This window comes from Microtus ochrogaster, chromosome 5, assembly GCF_000317375.1.
Source record: "Microtus ochrogaster isolate Prairie Vole_2 chromosome 5, MicOch1.0, whole genome shotgun sequence".
In the NCBI taxonomy this organism is placed as follows: Eukaryota; Metazoa; Chordata; class Mammalia; order Rodentia; family Cricetidae; genus Microtus; species Microtus ochrogaster.
Window position 1 is genome coordinate 61,406,736 of NC_022012.1, and position 5,051 is coordinate 61,411,786.

At 36.0% G+C, this 5,051-nt stretch overlaps 1 protein-coding gene and 1 long non-coding RNA gene across 3 annotated transcripts in view; both read right to left on the bottom strand.

The window, feature by feature from the left end:
- Positions 1-5,051, bottom strand: part of LOC101993112 (glutathione S-transferase A2) — a 92,067-nt gene that overhangs the window by 61,528 nt on the left and 25,488 nt on the right. The window lies entirely within an intron of this gene.
- Positions 1,455-5,051, bottom strand: part of LOC106143784 — an 8,404-nt gene continuing 4,807 nt past the window's right edge. The window contains exon 3 of the long non-coding RNA XR_003376964.1: positions 1,455-1,591. This is a non-coding gene — a long non-coding RNA (uncharacterized LOC106143784). The remainder of the gene's footprint in view (positions 1,592-5,051) is intronic.

A 5,051-nucleotide genomic window follows, 5' to 3' on the forward strand; every position in this document is an offset into this window, starting at 1 on the left:
CATAAACCAAGTAAAAAATTAAAAATTTATGTGGAAAAGGTCTTTGAATTAATTATAAAAGGAAAATTGAGACTTCATCAATTAGCTGGACTAGATCTAGCAGAGATTATAGTACCTTTTACTAATGAAATTAAAAAATTATGGGAAGATGACAAACCCTGGCAAAGAGCTTGTGCTTATTTTTTAGAAGTGATTAATAGCAATTATCCCAAAAGTGATAGACTTAACCTTATAAAGAGAACTACTTGGATTCTTCCCCACATTGTATGTGAGACACAAATAACCATAGCCCATACATTCTATACTAATGCAAATAAATTAGGAAAGGCAGATTGCAAATCAAAAGATTTAAGTAAGGTAGAATAAAGCCCTTATAATTCTGTCCAAAAGTCAGAATTCTATGCTAGTCTCATGGTACTGAGGGATTTTAAAGAAACTAAATATAATTCCTGGTTCACAATATACAGAAAGAGTTGTTTTGCATATTAAAACCACTTAATTTATATCAAATGATACAGAATTGACTTCATTATTCATTCAGGTTCAAAATACAATCAGGAATAAGCTTTGTTCCATATACATTTCACAAATCTGATCCCATATGGGTCTTCCAGGTCCTCTAGCTCAAGGTAATGCAAAAATTGATTGATTATTGATTGGAACTGTGCTGAAGACCTCAGAATTTCATAAAAAAAATATTATGTCAATAGCAAAGGTTTAAAGAAAGAGTTGTCTATTACATGGCAACAAACTAAGAAGATTATAATAAAATGTCCTACTTGCTCTTTCTATAACAAAATACTGATAACTGCAGGGAATAACCCAAAGGGTACTCAAAGGAATGAAATCTCGCAGTTTCATTTTGCAAAATTTGGAAAATTAAAATACGTACATCACACCATTGACACCTATTCAGGTTTTCAATGGGCAGCCATCTTGAGTTCAGAAAAGGCTGATTCAGTAATCACACATTTATTAGAAGTTAGGGCCATCATGGGTATACCTGCACAAATAAAGACAGATAATGGTTCTGCATAGGTCTCTAAGAAAATGAAACAGTTTTTTGCTTATTATAATATAAAGCATATTATAGCTATACCAAACAATCCTAGGGGTCAGGCAGTCATAGAAAGATCAAATTGAACTATAAAGGATACATTAAAAACAGAAAGGGATGGAAAATATCCCCAGAAATAGATTCCATAATGCTTTATTAACCTTGAATTTTCTTAATGCTAATGAGAAGGGAACAATCAGTAGAGAGGCATTGGATAATAGAAAGAACTGAATTAAATCATCCAGTGTATTTCAAGGATGTGTTGGCCTCATATGGAAACCAGGAAATGTGCTATGTTGGGGAAGGGGTTCTGCTCTTGTTTCCACAGGAGAAGAGAGGCTATGGATACCATCAAAATTAATAAAAATTTAGTTTGAAAAAGAGAGACCTCTTGACAAAGAGAAATGACAGCTCATCCACAAAGGTGACAGTCTTACAGATGGTAAAGAAACCTAATAAGGGTTGGTTCTGATCTTGTCTTTGCAGGAAAATACTCATCTTCAAAAAGTTGAGAGAACTTGGACATCTAGACGCCTAAAGAAGAAAAGATAGCTATCCAGAAAGAATCATCAACGAAGAGGAATCTGACTTATGGTACCATATCCTCTACAGTGCAAAATTTTATTATATATATTATTATTATTTATTATGAAATTTTATTATATATTATTTATTATAAATATATATATAATATATATTTCTTAGTACATTAAAACATAAATCAATTAAAAATCAAAGGTGACTTTGGAATTGGATAGTGTCTGTTCTTCTCTAAATTCAAGCATGTTGTTAAAAAAAATCAGAGTTTCTGTCTCATATCAAGAACTATCTGGTATGGGACAGAAAAAAAAAGAATTTAGGAAAAAATTTACTTCTCCCCATACTATTTTGTCTCTATTGTACTTTTCATTAAATATATGTCTAGGGCTGGAGAGATGGCTCAGAGGTTAAGAGCACTGACTGCTCTTTCAGAGGTCCTGAGTTCAATTCCCAGCAACTACATGGTGGCTCACAGCCATCTGTAATGAGATCTGGTGCCCTCTTCTGGCCAACAAGCATACAGACAGAACACTGTATACATAATAAACAAATAAAATCTTTAAATAAATAAATGTCTATATGAATAATGTTTAAGTTTTCCACAATGAACAATAAATTCTCCTAAAGTAATCTTTGAAGTTTCCAGGAAGAAGATGGTGCCCCACAACAATGATTCCACCTGGTTGATATGTCATCATGGTGCTGATAGTGGTACTTTAAGATCAGTTTTGGGTACCAGCTACTCAAGATGATTCCAACTTGGCTAGCTGAAATGGTGCACCTTCTTACAACATTCTGGCCAGAACTTCAAAAAAGAACTTAACCGTCGGGGGCTGGAGAGATGGCTCAGAGGTTAAGAGCATTGCCTGCTCTACCAAAGGTCCTGAGTTCAATTCCCAGCAACCACATGGTGGCTCACAACCATCTGCAATGGGGTCTGGTGCCCTCTTCTGGCTAGCAGGCATACACACAGAATATTGTATACATAATAAATAAATAAATATTTCAAAAAAAAAGAACTTAAACATCATTTTAGTTTTTACAGGATCCCATAGAAATAACCTCACCATCATGACAGCTGAAAGTAATTCTAGAAGATGATATCCCTCTCCCAACAAAGTACATCCTCAGGGTTAGGTACATCTATTAGGGGTTAATTACAAGTGGTATAGGGTTGGGGTTGAGGTAGAAATTATGTAAAGTGTCTCTTTAGAAAAAAGGAATCGAATGGGATAATAGGTAGATTAGTGTGAGCTTATTCATAATAATAATAAGTGAATACTTGTGAGCTACTATTTATAGACAATCTACATTGCTATAAATTATTATGTATTGCTACAAATTCAAATTATATGCTATATTGAATATGCTTCTATTTTGTTTATAATATTTGTGAACCTATGCAAAGTTATTTTGTCATATTGTATGCATGCATGTTTCTATCTTGGCTTAAGATATTTTGCATATTGATACAATTTTAGGATATACATATATCATATTATACTAGACATTTCTACCTCTGATTAAGATAGTTAGACAATATTTATATTTTGAGGTCCTTGTCTTTATTTGCTGCACAGTTGTTTAAAGATTATCTAATATTCTAGTATAAAGCCTTAGCCTTTAAGCTATATAGGTATTAAGATTATAGGTCAATAGTCATCCATGTTTGTTATATACTTATAGTTAGACTAATCGGATTCTTTAGATACATAGAGATTCTATTCTGCATAGATAGGTAATTTTCAACCACTTCAAAGAACTATAGAATATGACATTTAAATCACTTAGGGTTCTGTTATTGCGAGACACCATTGCTCCTGGCAGATCCGATGTATTCCCAAGAGAATGATGGGCACCAAAGATACTCCACTTGGAGCTTGTTTTCTTCTTGGCAAAACCAGCCATTGGGCAAGGACCTGCTGATGCCACGACCACTGACAAAATGCACAGTATCGAAATTAGACAAGCAAGATACATGAAAAAAAAGACTGCCAAACATTGCCAAGACAGAGTAAGATGGTTTTAAAATTTTCCTGCCTCTGAAAATAGTCTGTCAGTTACTCTAGGCCTTAGCCAAAGTTGGTAGCTCCAACATTGCAAATGAGACTTTGGGTAATTGCCCGGGTAGCCAGTTGTCTCTGTCGTTTATTGCACCTTTTGGAAGGTGCTTGATTGCACTTCTTGTTTACTCAAGTAATATTATTTCCCTTCTCAGGTCTTTGATGGGGTTGAAGACTAGATAATCATAGTTACTTTCCTCTCATGACTTAGCCAAGCTATTTCTAAGACAAGACTTAGACTCCTTGGATAGGATAAGTATTGAAACATTTAGCATATGTTTCTTGCTTGATATTGTTTATGCTGGTTGTAATTCTAATTTTTATATTTGATATTTGTTTTTATTGTGTACAGTTTTGTATGAGGCTTAGAACTCTTTTATTTTAGATAAAAGGGGGAGGTGCTGTGGGAATTCCCTCATCCAATAACCTTTAAGATACTGGCCCATTTTAGGCATGGTCAACTGTACTACATATACAGATGTAAAAATGTGTGCGGGCTCCTTGACTTGCTGGATTTGGTTCCTGTTCCCTACAAATGCAGAGGACTGCTGATCTGTGAGACCTTTATTACACTCTATTCTGAGCTTATGTGGGACTATTTTATTGTAATGGACAACAGATAGCAAAATAGATCATTGATAATATGTTCAGGGTTTGTTTGCTGAATCAGTCATTCTCACCTTCATGTAAAATACTTCACTAGGGCAATTTCTGAGATGATAGTTGTCGTTCCTTTGCGGAACTACAGTTCCCAGCATTCTCCTGGATACGGACATATTCCAGAAGCCTTTGCATTCCCCGTTAAAAAGTGAGAGCCGCCACACGCTCTCTCTCTCCCTCCCCGCCTTTCCTGTCGTGTCTGCACACCTTTACCTGTTTGTTGTTACCCCTCCCCCATTAAAAGTGCACGCATGTGGGACCGCCGCGTGTCTGTGTCTTCTTCCTTGCATAACGTCTTTACCCTCTAACCTACAGACAAGAAAGCCAGCCAGAAATTAAGAACAACATTTTGGTGCTGTGACTCAGAATTGAGCAGGTTATGCCATAGTGTCAGACACAGAGATAGTCGAGGCAAAGGCACTCCCTGCTCATACTACTAACCAGCAGGCTGAGCTGATAGCCCTCACCCGTGCCTTTCAGTTAGCCACGGGACAATCTTTAAATGTCTACACAGATTCTAAATATGCTTTTCATATCCTGTTATCTCACGTGGCCATCTGGAAGGAACGCGGGCTTCTCACAGCGAAGGGAGGGTCTATTACCAACTCAGAGCATATCATGGACTTACTAAGAGCTTCCCATCTCCCTAAAGCTATAGGAATTATTCACTGTCAGTCTCATCAGTCTGACAGTTCTATTGTTTCCAAGGGAAATAACCGGGCTGACAGAGC